The sequence below is a fragment of the Mytilus californianus genome, unplaced genomic scaffold, assembly GCF_021869535.1.
Source record: "Mytilus californianus isolate M0D057914Y unplaced genomic scaffold, xbMytCali1.0.p SCAF_29, whole genome shotgun sequence".
NCBI classification, from domain to species: Eukaryota; Metazoa; Mollusca; class Bivalvia; order Mytilida; family Mytilidae; genus Mytilus; species Mytilus californianus.
Genome location: NW_026262678.1, coordinates 269,439 through 288,179, shown reverse-complemented (window position 1 = coordinate 288,179; position 18,741 = coordinate 269,439). Strand labels below are relative to the sequence as shown.

The 18,741-nt window shown below is 32.2% G+C and overlaps 1 long non-coding RNA gene across 1 annotated transcript; it reads left to right on the top strand.

Annotated features, from left to right (window-relative positions):
* The first annotated feature begins 351 nt into the window (after positions 1-351).
* LOC127732850 (uncharacterized) lies at positions 352-8,818 on the top strand. The gene is made up of 6 exons (XR_007996456.1): positions 352-484; positions 2,183-2,473; positions 4,622-4,734; positions 5,318-5,498; positions 6,079-6,251; positions 8,625-8,818. It is a non-coding gene; the product is annotated as an uncharacterized LOC127732850 (long non-coding RNA).
* The last annotated feature ends 9,923 nt before the right edge of the window (positions 8,819-18,741 follow it).

Sequence of the window (18,741 nt, the reverse complement as noted above, 5' to 3'; positions counted from 1 at the left end):
ATGAGGTTCAATTATATATACGTATGAGAAGAGCAATGCAATGAATCCTGATCTGCGTCTCTTAGCACCGGTAGTAATATCGAATATGGAAATCCTAGGTTTTTTACCTGCATTATTTAATTTCATATTCAATATCTATATATAGATGTGAATCAAAGGTATATTCCCGTAAGATATCATTGGTATATTTATAATTTATCCACGTGTATTTCCGCATTCTTTTTGAAAAAAAAATCTAATTAATTTCAAACGTAATCTTACAGAATATCCCCTTTTTAGTTTCACTTATTTTGTATACTAAAACAGGTTCGGCAAAATTATTATTATCTGTAAAAGTCGATAAGACACGTCAGAAGTATCAATGAGTATATACGTGTATGTATACGCTTATATACTGGTACGAATACTGTAGCTTTGATGATCCTTAGTGTTGTTTTATACACTGTAGCCTGTATGGTAATAGTTTCCGGTAACATCAATAACGGTAAAGCTTTGTTATTATTCTGACTTTTTTTCTAAAATCAAGGGAAATCCACTAACACACGTATGTTTAGTTTATTGATTTTATCATAAATAATGTGTCTTTTTTGTACACTTTTAAATCATTACGGGCGAACTGTCACTTTATATAAAACATCCGTTCATCAAAGGATCTGCTTAGACGGCAGCCCCGAGGTCGATGACAACCCGTTTAAGATCTGACTTATTCTTTCCATGTACTAAAAAAGGACTTTTATATTACTTAAACAGGAAATTAAATATATCATCAATTTTGAGCAAAAAGTCATCGTAACTGAGAGTAGATGATTTTTTTTTTCAAATATGATTTGCCTTATAGTAACTTCTAAAGTTTAATTGATGAGTTAAATTAATCTTATCAAAGTTGTTTTTGTATCAACTCTGATGGGTTGGGCACTTCGAGGATGTGTTGAGACAACACCGCCTGCACTGTGTCCAGCGCTCAAGACCACTTGGAGAGCTAGACTGAACAATAATTCAGCTTTCGGTGGCCTAGTGTTACCTTTCCTCGTCAGTAGAATCTAGAGTTGTAACACAGTACAATGATATATTAGGCATGAAGATTGAATTGATTGCAGATTAGCTAAATATTTATCGTAAAGGATCGTAAGATACAATCACAGAAATAATTATGAATATAATATGTGTTTTCAGCCGTGTATCACCTTCACTGGTGATCCAATGCATGGATTTGTCGTAGAATTGTCACTGGTTCAGACGTACTTATAAATATAATTATTTCTGTGACTGTATCAACTTGTAGGATCCTTTACAATAGATATTTCAGCTGATCTGTAACAATTCCATCTTCATGCCTTATATATCATGTACTGTATTACGACGCTAGATTAAAACTGACGAGGAAAGGTAACACCCGGCCACCGAAAACTTTATTTTTGTGAAGCCTAGGTGGTCGAGTGGTCTAGCGCGTCGGATACAGTGCAGGCGATTTGGTGTCACGATATCTCAGTAGCATGAGTTCGAATCCCGGCGAGGGAAGAACTAAAAATTTGCAAAAGCAAATTTACAGATCTAACATTGTTGGGCTGATGTTTAGACGAGTTGTATATGGATATAAGAAGATGTGGTATGAGTGCCAATGAGACAACTCTCCATCCAAGTAAAAATTTATAAAAGTAAACCATTATAGGTCACAGTACGGTAACATATATATATATATGAAGCTCAAATAGTGGCATATTCCAGCGGCTCATCTCTAGCACTCATCAAATAGTACGTACCTCCGCCTCCCCCTCCTTCATGGAGTGTATATAAGCCATGGTATTAATTCTCAACCGACTGCATAAATTTTGAAACGTGTATTGTTTTACGATTTCAGCTTCTATTCTTGATTATTGAAATAAATGCTCTCAGAAATGAAGAAAAAATAACAGTTATGATGGCAAAGACTACTTTCTAGACAACAGATCGGTATTCGGTCTGTTATATGTCTCTTGATAGTGTTAGCAAAAAGGTAAATAATGAGGAAAATACATTAATAAAAACAAATGGCCAAATAGTAAAACGAAAAAAATAAACGGGCGTTGAAACAGATGTATACTATGAGTATAGAATACTGGGCAACGTAAAAAAGATGCTAACATAATTACACAAACTCCACCCTAATCCATACTTTCAGTTATATTTCTTTTATTCTTTATAGTATTTTGGACTGTTCAACGACCCCCGATCATCATTGGAGGAAATAATACATTACTCTGCGATACGGCATCGATCCAGGAAACTAAAGTCACGTGGATGAAAAAATCTGACGTCATTGTTCACCATGGTCTTGTATTTTATCCATCAAAGTACAAAGCATATTCATCCACAAATGGTTCTTTTCTTAAAATAATGAACACAGGAGTCGACGATATCAACGTATCGTACACCTGCATATCAGATGTATTTTCCTTCGACGCTATACTGAAGTTGAACGAATCAAACTATGTGGGTAATATGGATTTTTCACAATTTTACTTCAGAAGTTGTAATTTTTTTTCTTTGGGGTATGGGGGTGGGGTATTCCTTTTATCTGTTGAGATAGACAAGCTAATTCTGGACGCATTTATTTCATTTTTTCTTATTTGTTTTTATCCATTTTTCCGTTTATCAGCTCTTCAAAGTTTATTTTAGGTTTTGGATTTTTATATTTGTGATTCGAGCTTCACTATAGAGACCTAGGTCTTTTCCGACCGGTAGTAAAACCCTTGCTATGTGAGGCGTCTGTTTTGCTATGTGGGATAAATAACTTCGAAACCTAGTCCGTGCAGAGTGTGGAATGAAATCATATGCCTCGAGTAGAGACAATGCCACGCTTTCTGAACGTTAAATGTCCACTGCAATTACTCCTGGAGGATTTTGAAGATAGGATGTTGCAAGACTTAATTACTGCCCCTACCCAATATACCATTTTTCTATTGGCCTTCCTTATGCCCTGTCCTTTATTCCTGAACTTAAGGGTTTTTTTTTATGCAAAATTGTTTTGTTTTTTGTTTTGTTTTGTTTTATTTTGTTTTTGTTTTTGTTTTTATTAGTGGTTACTAGCTTTGAACTAGTTGTCAGTAACTGCGAGTACTCTCAGATCTGTACTTAGTGTCTTTTTTTGTTGTTAGTGATGAGGGGTGGATAAATACCCTGCCACGTCCGGTCTGTGTTTTTGTTTGATGTTTTTCTGCTTTGTATCGATCTGATGAGTAAAGTCTTTTTCAACTGATTCTTATATTTTGTTACACCACTAGCTCAGGTAAGGGAGAGGGTTGAGCGCTCACAAACATGTTTAACCCCGCTACATTCTGTATGTGCCTTTTCTCGGTCAGCAGCCTGTAGTTGAGTGGTTGTTGTTGGTTCGTGTCTGTCACATTTATGTTTCGTAAATTGTTTTGTTATAAATTAGGCCTTTAGATTTCTCATTTGTATTGTTTCATATTTTTCATGTGTTGTGCTTTTATAGCCGACTATACGGTATAGGTTTTTCACCTCGAATTCATTTAATTCTAATTAAACAAAAGAAAAACGTGCGCATTTTTTTATATTCCTTGGTCAGCATTACTGTTATATCAATACGTCTTTATAGTATAAAGATGTATCGTTATGATATAGTAATCTGTAAGAATAGCATAGACTTTTTTATTAGTGTGGTGATAAGATAGTATGAAAAGGTGGCTTCATATTATATCAAGATGTCTTTGTAGTATACGACTTTATTGTCGTAAGATAGTAATAAGACAAAAAAGACAAAAAAGTATGAAAAAGTTGCTCCATGTTATATCGAGATAATTGTATGAAAAAGTTGCTAAATGTTATATTAAGATGTCTTTATAGTATAAAATATATCTTTATGATATAGCAATATCACATTATAGTATAGTAAAATGACAAATCAGTATGAAAAGGTAGCTCCATGTTATATCAAGATGTTTTCATAGTATAAAAGAATATCTTCATGACAAAGTAAAATGACAGAATAGTATGAAAAGATAACTCCATGTTATATTAAAACGTCTTTATAGTGTATAAATTTATCCTAGTGATATAGAAAATTGACAGAGTAGTATAGTCAAATGACGTGATAGTATAGAAAATTTGCTTCATGTTATATCTCAACCCTTAACGATATGATTATCGTTATCATAAGGCAGCTGTGGCGTTCCATAGACCACCATATAATTTATATTTTTAATATATCGCATGCACATGCTAGGCATTCAAATATAAGATTGTATTAAACTTTTATACCAAAGTGTTTAGTTTAAATTTTGAGAGTTTTTTTTTTATGCAGAAAGAAGCACTATTTAGTATAACAAATGTACCATATTTTAATTTTTGTAAAGATATTTTGAGGCGGGTTGAGGCGACGATAATTAAGAATTTGTGTTAATTTCAAAATTTTTCTAATTTAAAGTGATATTCGTCGGACAAATATATCATCATATTAAAAGAATTGATTTGTGTGCAACCATAATTCCAAAATCTTAAAATGATATGTCATGTCATCTTTCAAAGGAGGTCAGACATTTTTTTTATTGGAAAATGCATGTGGGGTTGAGTTTCTATTGACACTCTAAATACATTATATCTAATACCCAAATGTATTTTCTAGTTTTGCCAAATCAAGATAGAACAAATATTACATGGAGTTTAATGGATACGATTGGAGTTACTATTTCCTTCCAACATATATATCCAATGCCGAGATGTGAATTACTTCATAACGTAAGAAACAATAACATTACATAAATAACTAAACATTGTACTTACGAATTCGTTAGTATGACTGGCAGTTAGCAATCACGAGGTATTTCAAAATCATATTTTTCTTGTATTTCCCAATAAAATTGCAAGATTTGTGACTGGGCATGCTCTTATAAATAAAAACAATACATAAGAAAACAAGTTTATAAGAAGGTATGGTGTGATTACCAATGTGACAACTCTCCACCAGAGACCAAACTGAATAGAAGTTTACAACTTAAGGCCACCGTACGGCATGTATAAACATGTATACACATGAAATTTAAAGACCTGAATGTTTCTTCTTGTAGTTGTATATGGTCATAAAATAGATGATCGTGTGCACATAATTAAGATGAAGCTCTTCCATTCGTCATATAGACTATGATTAGATCAATGCTTTTACACTCCAATAGAATTCAAAAAAAAAAAAAACCTGAACTAGTATTTGTAGTTGTGTTTTTATTCTAATTTTTATCATTTTATTTGTTGCATTTATGTGGTTTTTTTCCAGAGACAAATGGTAATACAAATATTTTGATTTTATAATTGATATTTTTTAAAGAAAAATTTACTCTCAGCGGCATACAGTAGCAATAGCCATATGACAGACATTTTCTACAAAGATGCAAGCATATCGTTAATCAACAATTCAAAAATATGCGGTGGCAACTTAGAACTACGATGTACATTGATGACTTTAAAGATGCATGTTGGCAGTACGCATGTCTTACCAGCCTGTAACGGTACATATTTCGTGAAAAATGACGATACACTAGTTATTTTTAATGAGACACCTTTCCGATAATATAAACACTAAATATTAAAGTCGAGCGATCTTGAACAACAAGCGATTAAGTATGTGTACAATGGAAGAGGTTAGCTCTTAATCTCATACAGCCTGTAAAGGTTATGCAATCATTTTCAAATGAGAGAGACTATATGTACATGTATATTTATCAATTATTATTATGAATTAATACCAAATATTGGTAATTGTAAAACATATTCAATATTACAAACGGTTAACACTGGGGATTTTACCACTAAAGACTGCCATGTGAACTAGGTTTTTAATTGGGGGGGGGGGGGGGGGGTCTTATTTTGCAGGCTGATTTGATAAGAATGCAATGCTTCGTCTTTGAAACTTAGTTATCAGAAAACACAAACATGCGTTGATGAATATGCAATATTTGGTTTTCAATAAATCAATTCCCATTCTTTTCTTTTTTTGCAACATATAAATGTAGGCTTTATTTCCTTATCATTAATTCTCTTATCCTAAATTGAACTATTTAAATAAGACGTACGTGTACTTTATTACAGAAAAATATTTCGAAATTACTACTACGAGTAAAATGCATAGAGGTGTACTTGTTCCTTTGTGTATTGCTGTTTCTGGCTTTGTAACTACATGTATTGTATCAGCTGTGTGTTTGATTCGTGGTAAAAGAAAAGCATGGCTTAAACTGGACCATAAAGAACACAATCAGCTGCAGGTAAACAAACTCGCGTTTTACAACATTAGATATTTTCATAAAATAGATTAAAAAGCTAAAATCTATTCTTAATCCGGAAAGCCTGGATTCTATCCTTTTTAGTTTTTTTTCTATTCCACACGCATGTTTTTCGAAATTTAACAATAATTTTTTTATCTTTTACTTTGTCTTTTTTGTAAATAAAATTACGAATTAAAAAGCGATAGCCTTCAAATATGTTGTACAAAACCATTGGAAAGCATATAATTCTGTCTCTAAAAGACAACCAAATATGAAAACTGTAATTCGATTCCTAATTAATGACTAAAAACAATGCGAAATACTGTTGATATTTCTACTGGAAACTACATTATATTTTATCAGAAACTACAACATTACTCACATAAATTGGTTGGCATAGCTCAACTCCTTGAAGCCCGTAATTCTGAGAACTGATTCAAAGCTGTTGAAGCTATAGTGTTTAGATGCACTGCACTGATTTACAAAATCGAATGCGGATAGAATTTGCAATCGTGCGAATTCAGAAATCTGTTGTGATATGCACTGTTATCCTTTTGAGATTATAATAAAAAAAAAAGAAAGGGGCGACAAGGGAACAACTATTTGATATTCTGGGGGCATGGATATTGTTGTCTGGTAGAAACTGGAAAACAATAACCGTACCTTAGACAGAATACAAATTCATATTATGACAAACAAAATGCAGGAAATCATTGTTCCAAAAGTAAAATAATTAAGCCGGATTGGCAACAATCCTAAATGAATATTTCCTCCGTAAATATTCTGCCCCCCCCCCCGCCCCCCCCCCCCCCCCCCCCCCCAAAGTTAAAGCGGTTGTCCCCAAAATGTACTTCGCTAACATGCATAACCAAGGAAAATAAAATTAAGGCTTGACTTTTGAGATTGCTAAAAAGGTAAAAAGGTGACACGTCGAAATTAAACCTATAGTACATGTATATACATGTACCTTGAATTCTTTTACATTCGAAGTTGTCAGCCTTTTATTCGGACATATGCTGATCATTTGGTCATGTTGCATCATTTAAATTCATTATTTATTTATTTATTATGAGTGCGTGATTGATTTTTTTAGGTTTACTGCAGATCTTTAAACACCATTTTAACACTTCAGCGAATGAAAAGGAATTGTTCAGCATTCCTTCTAAAATGTTTTTGGTTATTTTTTCCTCCATGAATATGTTATAATGTTTCTATTTAAATTTATCAAGAGTGAACATGCTGAAATATCTCGCCTGCTTTGACAACCATGATTTAATTTATTTTGAAAGATTGTAAGATAACGGTGTCACTGCACGTATTACGTAAATTCAACATTATCAATGATCCATAAAGATCGGTTCAGGTCAGATGAACCCCGCCAGACAGATATCTACACCTTACATTCATTCGATTCATCAAATATGGTTAACCTACTGCCTACAGTATCTGGGAATCAAACTTAATGTTGACAAGTTAACTTTTAAACTTGGGTTAACACGATGATTAATTGATTGATTGTTGGTGTTTAAACCCACTTTTAACACTCTTGGTTTTCAAATTATCTTGGCAACGAAGTGTCATAAGAGGAAGCCGGAGTACCCAGAAAAAAAACTACTGACCTTTGGCAGAACAACTGGCAATCCTATTTAATCAAGATCGGAGACAAACCCACCGTACCACGAGCGAGGTTCGAAATTATAACATTAGCATTGAAAGGCTAGTAATTACTGGAGATAAAGTACGTGTGATAAGACTCACTCGGCAATCGAGTTCCCAACAGAAATGTACAATATACAATTAGCTATACCTAACAATAATTCTATAGAACATAGTTGCCCTATTGCTCAATGGGTCTGAAAAAACTAAAGGTTGCCCAATGGTTATGCAGGGTGGAATTTCAAATGCCACCGGGAAATTATGGTATGTTTAGATAGAAGTAGACATTTTTTCTTAGAACAGACAAAGCATTTTTAACGTAAACATGGTAAAAAAATAAATGTCATTTATCGTCCTAAACATGCATGGAATACTTGCAACTTGAAGTAAAACAAGCAACAATAACTCTTTTTACTGATTTGACATCCCCATTCCGACCGGACGAGGCTGTGTATTTATACATCCCACACTGACAAATGGACACCTCTTTAGCACGAGTTTTACTGACGGATTGGAGATGCTAGCCGTTTGGGATTTGGTTTTTTTAAAGAGGGAAGACACTCAGTTACCTTTTTTCAACAAGAGATAAAATAAATTATTTTATTAATATATTGTTGTGTGAAAAAAAAATTGTTAAATGAGGCAACAAAAAAATGAAATGACAACTACTCTAACTAAGGGTAATTTAATTACATGTAGTACATATATTTCTTGCAGATCCTGTTGAATTCACCACCACTGTAACAACTACATCTACTTGAAGGATCTCCAGAATGAGTTTTCTTACATCGATAACCTAATCTAATCTAATATCTATAATGAACACAATCTTTATTTTAGCATACTTCAGAATAAAAATGCTCTTGTTCCTGTCTTTTCTCTCTTTTTATGAAAGAAAAAAACTAACGTATTTCACATATTACATATAGTAAAATAAGTATGTTTAGCTAAATGCCAAGTTCTACACCAGCATTCGTTTAAATACCATCATGTAAACCTAGTGATTTGTACATGTTATAAAAATTAAACTATTTAACATAAAAATCAATGATTATCTGTTTTGTCTCTTGAGATCCCTTGGTTACATGCCTGACATTTCTTGTCTTAGTTGCTTTCAGCTCGTGAATTAATACATTCAGATTAATCATATGCATACTATCTATGTTTACGGTATAGATAAGTTTAATATGATCGAAATTAATTGTTAACCGATTAATACAATAAAAATAATTACCCAAAAGCTAGCAGAGACCAGACATAGTAATATGAATATAAATAAAATAATTTGAAGTCAATGAGACAGAAATCCAACAACACAAACAATGAGACATCTAAAAGTCAGGATATGATCTTCTGCAATATACAAGTATTTATTTTATATGTTCTAAGTCTTTTTCGATAAGCTATGCAGAATTTTTCAAACAAATCCATTGTCTATTTCTTTTCCTCGTGAATATGTATGAACTATTTGACCCTAAACTTATAGAAACAGGCAATGAAACAACACTCCACCAGATACCAAATAACTTAGAAGTTAACAACTACAGGTCACCGTATGGCCTTTCTTTGTATTAAATGTTTCTCAAAAGAGATGCTTGGTAACCTAACTAAGTGTTCATTTTCCCTTGAGCTTTATAAATACATTATTTTACGATGTATCATAAATTTAAAGCAAATTTCCATTCAACAATAGTCAGGGCTGTAATCATGTAGATGATATTAAATTCGATAAATGAAGTTATTTGCCGTAATCTTTCATTCTGACAAGCTAACAACATACCATACATGTTGTATATATATAGGTGAGTTTGATGTAGATAAATAGTAATAAAAGTGGCATCATCTACGAACATTACAGTATCTTTTTAACAACTCTTAGGGCCCGTAGATGATTTATTGCAAGATGGGAAAATTAGCCCTATCCAACGTACCGTGGTTTCCAGTGAAATTCCAAATTTCTCGTCATTCATTTCACTCGCCTCACTTTGTGGATTATTTATGTGTTCTCATTCTGAATATATTTGAAATATTTGCCACTGGATTTTTTTTAGCAAAAAAAAACAGAAAAAAGAAATTGTATGGCTTCACAACGTATGCATATGTATAAGAAAATACACATGCAAATAATTACATAATTGTCAATTAAAATAGTTGCAGTATTGAAGTTGAAGTCCATTGGAAAATTTCCCTCATGAATAATATCAAGCTCTGTGTGTGTGTGTGTGGGGATGTTTGTGTCATAAACCTTTTTTGTCTGATAAGGTAACCTATAAAAAAATACAGACTGAGTAACAGCTAGATACAGGAAATGGGGTATACCGAATGAATGAGCATACGACTTCGGGCAACCATATTAACGACTTTCGGTTAAGTATCTACATTATTTACCAAACTGATCGGAAAATGAATTGATATCAAAATACGAAGATGTGGTACTATGATGGCCAATGAGAAAATTATTCACCAGAGACCAAAAGACGTAGATGTTGGCAAAAAATGTATTAGTATGTCCCGGAGTATCCCTCAGAAGCCTCGTGCAAGCTATAAGAGCACTATTTAAAGCAAGACGAAACCAAATTCAATCGGAAAGAAATAAACCTAAACACTATAAGACTATAAAACAAATCACACTGCAACACTATAAAAATAAGTAGATGTGGTATTATTACCAATGAGACAACCATAAAAAAGCGACCAAATGAAGCGGCAGTAAGCAGCTATAGATCACCGTGCTCCCTTCAACATTGAGCAAAACTCATACTGTAAAGTAAGTTATACAAGTCCCCCGAAATGAGAAAGTGTTTAACAATTCCTATGGGAAAACCAACATGATTAATGTTCAAAGGAAGGCGGTACGGTGACCTGTAGTTCTTATTCTCTGTCATTTTGGTGTCTGGTGGAGTGTTGTCTCAGTGGCAGTTATACCAGATCTTCTTATTTCTATATATATATATATATATATATATATAGTATGAAGGTGTTGATGTAGGGTATTTAGTTTTGTTGTGCCATTTTTCTCTATATTTTTATTTTCATTTTTGTCCATTTTTCTCATTATATTTATAGAACCCCGTTGTTTTATATTCTTTATTGTTTTAATATAATTTTCTCTATTTTGTTGTTGTTGTTGCTAATTATTCTCTATTCTGTAATCGCTATCAACGCTCTCAAGTATGACAGACAGCAATCTATGGCAAACTCGGGACTAGGGACAGACATGTTCCGAATATGGTGAGCCCAAGCATGTTTGCTTGCTGGCGCTCAAGCCTACCCTAACATGGAACAGTGGTATAACAGCACAACATAAAACTGTATTAAAAAAAAACGTATAACAACATTAAATTTATGTTATTTTGTATGTATTTGCATCTAAGTATGTAGTAAAATAAACTGCATGTTATGTCGTAAATACATACAAATAAAAACACTGTACTTCTAACGTTTTTTTTAGGCAGAGTTGTCTTTCATGGTACACTGAATTTATTTGATTGTTACATCTGATACATAGGTTCGTTAGAGTTATTTCCCTTATTACATGCGTTTCTCAACGAAATGTTTATCGTTTCTGTTTATTTTGATAATATAGAAAGTAAATGTTTGACTTCAAAGAAATGATTTTTTTTTTACTTTAGTTGACTGTTTTTGTAGTTTCTGTGCTTGCATGCATATACGAGATCTTTTTTGATTTTATAAATAAGCAAATTACCGGTTTAACCCTGTTTCTATCAAAATTCATGTCTTGTAAAAACATTCTGATTCAAACAAGAAATTTAACTGTACATAAAACTGACATGATTATTTCAACTGACACTGAGCATTCTTATGGGAACCATCTGTGATCTTCTTATGTCATTTATTTATAGTCATATTATGATGCGAATGCATTATTCATCCAGTTGTGTTTAAAATATGCAGCAAAGATTTGCATTTCAGTGTAGCAAGCTTTTAATGCATATAATTTTCTCTCGATAAATATTGAAATAGGACATTATTTTTTTGCATGCATATTTTTAATACTTGATTGACTAGGATTGTCAGTTTTCCTACCGAAGGTCGGTGGTTCGGGCACTCCGACTGCCTCCACCAATAAAAACTGACCGCTATGAAATAGCACAAAAGTGCTGAAAGTGGCGTTAAACACCAATCAATGAATCAATCATATTTTTAATAAGTTAAACACATTTTAACATGTGGTTTCTAAAAAATGTACGATTGGGGTTTAGAAATAATCTTTAATCAGTATGGTTACCGTCGTTAAAAAAAGACAGAAGAAAAACGATTGCTACGTTTTTTCGATCAAAAGCAATGCAGTTTCTTGCTGAGAACGATGTTAACTACATGTTTATTGATACATTTACTTATTTATGCGTCTGTGCATTTTATAGTTCCCATTATACATTTTGCGATGTCACAGAATCACAGAATATAGCTGTTGGCAAATTTGCGCATTGGAAAATGTATATTCATTACAAAAAGATAATAAACACTATAAGAAAGCAGAGGCGGATTTACGGGGTGGGGGTGGGGGTACACGGTCCCTCTCATGGAGCTACATTTATGACGTCAATATATAAACAACAAGGCAACGATAACCAAGAGGAATCAACGAACGTTTTCAATAAATGAATAAGACTCATTTATATTTAATATGTAACATAATTAAACATGCCAAACAAAATCTACAATATGTGATAAAAAAAATATATAATAGTCAAGTATAAAAACAGAAAAACAAAAACATAACAATAAAATATATAAAATATAAATGACTAGTTGAGTATAAAAGAATGTGTTTACTTGTCCTAAATCAAGTTATCGATTTTGTAAAATTTAAACTGATGAACATGTTATTTACTAGATTAAAAATTATCTATAATTTACTATTGAAAAATCTTTGTTATAGCTTTATAGATATACAATTTTGTCGTATCATTTAGGTTATTTTTTCTATTTATTTACATGTATGATCTACAATAGCATTTACATCATAATCATTGTTATAGCTTTATAGATATACAATTTTAAAGTATCATTTTGGTTATTTTTTCCATGTATGTTCATGTATGATCTATAATAATCATTTACATCATAATTACAAATATTTGTTTGCACTACATCATGTGTACCAGTATAGAAATTTGAAGGGTTATATGAATATGTACAAATATGTACTAGGCGCATTTTCTTTAATTTAATTTAATTTATAGTTTTTCAAAGAAAATAATGATTCAAAGTTTGGAAAAATATAATAGAAAAGAAAGGATAGGGAGTATCCATCTATGACACAAACATATGACGACAGCAATGGCAAGTCTGTCCCCTGCAATAAACAGAAATCTTCCTGCATTGAAACCCCGTGTCGAGCCTCAATGTATTGTCCTTACCCATCTGTGACGTAACGTGTATTGTTACAAAACAGACGACATAGGCAACCGTTGCTAAGCCTAAATAAAGACCGTTGGCATTTGAAAGGAGTACAGAAAGCCTAAATATAGGCTTTACGGCATAAAAAGGGAAAAAGAGGAAAAAAAATTCTGAGACAAGTGCCTGTGTATGTACAGCAAAAAAACACAAACAGCAAATGAATAGCGCTTGTATTGCTGTTCATCGTCTAAAAGTCACAGTGAGGCCTTCGACACGGATCCCAAAAACTCTCACCTCACTGCAAATGTAAGACGGCCCCTAGCATCGATTTGAACGGAATTCTTTGCAAACTGACGACCACGCCACAACTGTGAATTGAAGAACAAATCCATGAAGTACTTAGACTACCAATAAAATAAATCTGGCAAAGAAATCAAACATGCATTTATATCTTTTATTTTCTTCAGATGAGATAGGGTTGTGGAATTAAGCGCATAAGTCATACTTTTTTTTATGTAACTTAAACTCTATATTGGTGAAAAGTAACACTCCAACGCCATATTTGTGATAAGCTATTTTGCTGTGGTTCTAGTTATATTAATAAAAAAAATTATAAACAAACCATGCAAATGTAAAATAAAGTCCTGCTTATGTGAATTAACACCATGGTCCAATTGTCAAAGAAGAAATGTAGGGCTATATATATACAACCCGCTCCTGAAATTGTCCATTGTTTTCGAAATTTGTATTTATCTTCAATGTAAACGAAAACAAATTGTGAGTTTAGAACTCGGGCTCGTTAATGTAAGACACTTATTTGAACATTCTACTAAGTAATTTTGATTCTATATTTATCAACTTGTCAGGGGCTGACATCCTGCCTCATGACATATCAACATTGATTACAAACAAATCTTAATATAACTTAATTCTTAAAAAAAAAAAAAACCTTGTCTCACATTTAAAACATTTAAAACGACAATAAAGGAAATATTGTTTACCATCTCAGTGATGTGAAAATAGGATGCATGTAATGTAGTTTATTGTATGAATGTACTTAACATGGTAAATAGTTTTATTAACATTCAATCAACATTCCTTTCTACAAAAAGAGCGTGTAAAGGTCTTTTATACAACAAATTGAACACTACTAGTAACAAATAATTGAAGAGGTTGATGCAAGTCCAATGTCAATCATTTTAAATTTCAATGCAGAATTTCAAACCTTGGGATATTCGAATTGATTGCTAAACAAAAGTTATCTCGTATAATAAAATTTTAGAGTATAATTAGAATTAAAATGAAAAATGATATGATTTTGAGATAAAATGACGGAAAACAAAATGTCAAGTATTACTCAAATTGTTTATTTATTATTGCGAACCCAATGAAAGTTTTCCACAGTGCCATCTCTATCTTGACCAGGTATTTAAACTTTTGCAAGTTCACCTGTCCTATTGAATAAATACAATAGCTATTGTTCTCTGTGTAGTTTATTCTCTGGGACCTTTAAATTTCTTCTAAGAGAAATCTATCATTCATTGATTAAATTACCTGAGTAAAAAAAAATTCTTACATGTAGACAAAAATACTTTTTTTATACTCATTAATTGCGTGTGATGATGTAGTTATTCAATATTAATAATATATTTTCATTCAGTTTAATATAAACATTGATTCAATCATAAAAAGTTAATTTCTGACAAAACTTTCAACATTGTTCCTTTTAAAAAAAAATTGTTTGACATGAATAAGAACTTGAAAATAATGATGTTTCAAATTAAGATCTTCTTAAATGTATTCTATAACCAAACAAAAAAAAAATCAAATTTCAATAGGAACATTGATAAAACTTTTTTTAGAAATCAACTTTTTATGATTGAATCAATGTTTATATTAAACTGAATGAAAATATATTATTAATATTGAATAAATACATCATCACACGCAATTAATGAGTATAAAAAAAGTATTTTTGTCTACATGTAAGAATTTTTTTTTACTCAGGTAATTTAATCAATGAATGATAGATTTCTCTTAGAAGAAATTTAAAGGTCCCAGAGAATAAACTACACAGAGAAAAATAGCTATTGTATTTATTCAATAGGACAGGTGAACTTGCAAAAGTTTAAATACCTGGTCAAGATAGAGATGGCACTGTGGAAAACTTTCATTGGGTTCGCAATAAAGGAAACCACAGTATGACACTTGACTTGAAATGAAACGTATCAATTTTATCAGCTGAACTGTAATCTGTGGGCCGGATTTTCGAAAGTATCCAAAGAGATGTCATTAGAAATATTTTTCTTCATATAATAGGATTATAATAGGATCATCCTATGATATACGTCTTATACTGTAACTCAAAGCTGTTTTAGAAAGGTCTTAAGCAGGATGATGTTATTAGACAATACTTAGTTATATTTACATTATATTTGAATGCATGTTTTTCGTCTTTTACACTAAAACAATATAATTCATTTACTCTCAGGATGATGCACACAACCATAATTACATTACATGCGTGCTTTACAAAAATTCGTTAGATTAGATTTTATTTCCCAATTCATACATTGTAACAGCACGTGCATGGTTTCCTTGCCGTGATAGCAACAGTGCATAACATGAAACTGAACGGAAAAATGATTTCAATGTTGTAGCAAAAATATATAGACAATAACTGTTTAGTGTCTTTAAATATCAGCTGTATTTTGTACGTGGCTAAGAAACAGTTGTAACGCGAGCTTCAGCGAGCTATTTCTCCTGTTTCGAGCCGAGTACAAATACAGATGATATTTTTAGACACTAAACAGTTATTGTCTTTATCCTGCAATTAATTTTGTACATTTTATTTCCCATCCAAATTGTTGAATTAGTTTTTGAAAGAAATCGTCATGACTTAAACGCGGACCGCAATGAGAACCCCAAATTGAACTGTGCCGTAAACAGTAATTTGACATAACCGTTCGCTCGCAACAGAAGCAGAATACCAGAAGACTATATACGTCTAGTATACGTATATCGCTTCGTGTTATCTGTACACCTGTATTACTAATTTAAAAGTAAAAAGGTCGATTGCAGGATAAAACATTATAAGAATAGAATGCATTTATTGTAATTTAATTGGGTAATTAAAGCGTTGATCTGGCGCGCGCTTCATGCAAAGTGTGCTTCGGCCAACGCTTTACGCCCCAATAAAATTACAAAAAAAAGTGTTCAATTCTTAAAATGAAAAGTAGAGGAACTAAATACAGAAAAAATAATTGACCTTAAAATACAGTGATCCAATACCTGATTAAAGTTATGAAATCACAGGTAATTTAGAGGAATACAATACATAAACAATGTGTGCATGTACTTACAATCCGTAGAGTTCATAATCATAGTTATTGTCCGGAGTTATTGTGTGTTCTTAAAAAAGCTGTAACAATCCTTAAGAAGATGTTGTCTCCAAGTTTGTGTTGTTTGTTTTTCCGTTTGTTCTGTTGAGCTCTCGTTTTCAATCTGTAAAGAAATGCGCAACCAAAAATAATTGAAGCGCTGACTGTTCTTGTTTGAAGGGAAACAAGAAAAAGCATGCCGTACGCAGCTACGCAATGTGCGTCTTACCTTTCTTTGTAACTATGTTTATGATGCAAATATATATGTTTACAGTCTTAACAATTAAACTTAATGAAAACAACTTACACTTTGAATATGTATAAATACATACTGCAGATTTATATTACAGTTAAAGGCATGACGATCTTCATTGCAATTATTTAGAATTTAAAAACAAATGATAACTGGTGTGTCATAAATGAACAAACGCCTGTCATTATATGAAAAATTAGACATCGCAAGACATTTGAAGACATATTTATACAGAGTTTTCGAATACATGTAGTTTTTCTGAGTGCTAGTACCATTACTGATCGGAGTTAAATGGTGTATTGTTAGGCATGTTTGCAATAACATAATTATGTGCATTTATTACACTATTGTTTCAGAAAAAGGGTGAAGGTTTGGTACCATTAAAACGTTTAAACCCGCTGCATTTGTTTGCACCTGTCCTAAGTCAGGAATCTGATGTTCAGTAGTTGTCGTTTGTTGATGTGGTTCATAAGTGTTTCTCGTTTCTCGTTTTTTATATAGATTAGACCGTTGGTTTTCCCGTTTGAATGGTTTTACACTAGTAAATTTTTTGGGGCCCTTTATAGCTTACTGTTCGGTGTGAGCCAAGGCTCCGTGTTGAAGACCGTACTGTGACCTATAATGGTTTACTTTTATAAATTTTGACTTGGATGGAGAGTTGTCTCATTGGCACTCATACCACATCTTCTTATATCTATTTGTTATTAGTACCGGTTCCAAGGGCAGTTCGAAATATTTGTCTGTGCCCATTCTTTTCAACATGTTTCGTTTAAAGTCTTTCATGTGCATTATACTTTTCTATCTGGAAAATGTTAACACTATGGTACAAATAGAAGTCGGTAGCACCCAGAATCACTAGTAGATATTGCAATCTTGATTTGTATTCAATTTCATTTATCATAAATTCTTGATCTTTCTTAATTCCAATTTAACAATTTTTACCCGAAAAATATTCCACGACAGATAAGTCACAAAAGAGCATTCACCACAGACTATCTTATTAAAATGTCCTTAAACCAGATACTTCATATTGATAAAACAATGTCATGAAAACAACTTGAAACTATTGACAATAATCATTGCTGTTATAAATCAATATATCTGCATCGCGAATAAGGTCGTGTTCACCTTATGACATCGATTATTGTTCTCTTTGGTCAGTTTCGGTTATATCAGCTTTTCAATAGATGTCATATTTGAAAATAAATGTGATGCACTATACCTTTGTATTTTCTTGAAGACTATTTCTCTTTAGATCCGCTTCTGCATGTTCTTTAGAATTAAGAGGCTGGCCTTCTTCGGGACCAGCTGTACAGTAAACTAAAGAACAATTTAAATGTAAACATGTTTTAGGTTTGTTACATCAAATTCATTTTGATAACTTGTGATTATGATTTATTCACGATAAATTGTTCGTGTTGCTAGAAGGACGGTGGCCATGGAAGTCGGAACCCGCTAAGGAGTGTGTAACAACTCGCCTGCCGAATCAACTAGCCCTGAAAATGGATGGCGCTAGAGCGTCGGACCTATACCGGACCGTCAAGGCAATACGAGCACCCTGGGTGCCAAGCTTTGACGAGTAGGAGGGCCTAGTTTTAATATCCTTTTTGTGTTAAAAATTTGACAATTTGAAAAATCGTTGTTTTTTTTTATATATTATTATTAACGGTAAACTTATTATTTAAAACAATTTTACAAAATTCATTTTGTTTTCATTTTCTTTTACTTGCTTTATCAATTTACAATATGCCTTTTATCTTAAGATCACTCGTGAAATCAATAGATATCATAATGCATTAAAGTAAAAAAAAGAAGCTTTCAAGCATACTTGCTGTTC